This window comes from Arachis ipaensis, chromosome B01 (assembly GCF_000816755.2).
Source record: "Arachis ipaensis cultivar K30076 chromosome B01, Araip1.1, whole genome shotgun sequence".
Taxonomy (NCBI): domain Eukaryota; kingdom Viridiplantae; phylum Streptophyta; class Magnoliopsida; order Fabales; family Fabaceae; genus Arachis; species Arachis ipaensis.
This window is the reverse complement of record NC_029785.2, coordinates 67,262,921-67,263,690: the sequence shown is the minus strand read 5'-3', so window position 1 is coordinate 67,263,690 and position 770 is coordinate 67,262,921. Positions and strand designations below refer to the sequence as shown.

At 42.5% G+C, this 770-nt stretch overlaps 1 protein-coding gene across 3 annotated transcripts in view; it reads right to left on the bottom strand.

Annotated features, from left to right (window-relative positions):
- The window catches only part of LOC107631115 (agamous-like MADS-box protein AGL19), an 8,987-nt gene that overhangs the window by 1,832 nt on the left and 6,385 nt on the right, over positions 1 to 770 (bottom strand). The gene's annotated exons all lie outside the window — the stretch shown is intronic.

Sequence of the window (770 nt, the reverse complement as noted above, 5' to 3'; positions counted from 1 at the left end):
TTTTATATACAAATAATATGTTTTTATGATCTGTCAGAAATTCGTTAATAGTTGATTTATCATATGTGAGTTATAGTAGACTAGCTAATAATTATGAATGTTTGTATACAATTTTCATATTAACCCCTGCTAGGTGAATAATCAGAGGTGCGAACAACAGCTCCCCTTTCAAGCCCACTAACCATTCAATTTTACTCTCACTATAAACTCATCACCTTTACCTAATTTCACATTGTCTAATTACACCCACTTCTAACCCAGACTCCCTTTTCACTACAGCCAGCCCTTCGTGAGGAAGCTCCCCAACGCCGCCGTCTCTTGTTATCACCAACCCCGAGTGTAGGTGAATCGTTTCGTATTAAAAACAAACATCTCACTTGTATAAAGAATAAACATCCCATTTGTATTAAAAACAGACACCTATTTGTAAAAAAATAAAAATTTGCATGCATATAAAACTTTCACTGTATACCTTGTCATCACGTTGGTATTGTGAATCGTAGTGACAACGAGAGCATAGGTTCGTGAAAAAATGCATGACTACGACTGCATGGGTGCAGAGACAACGACGTTCTTAGAAGAAAAGGCACCTCGCCACAAAGATGGGCTGCTTGCAACGACACCGATGAAGGCGCAACGAAGCTGGGCTGCGTGCTGCGGTTGGGGAGGCGCGACAAAATACGGATGCGTGCGGTGGTTGCAAACACATGAGGAAGCCGGACTGTGCGTGGTGTTTTGTGAGAGACGGCGGGGGGTTGTCGGGAGCAGGG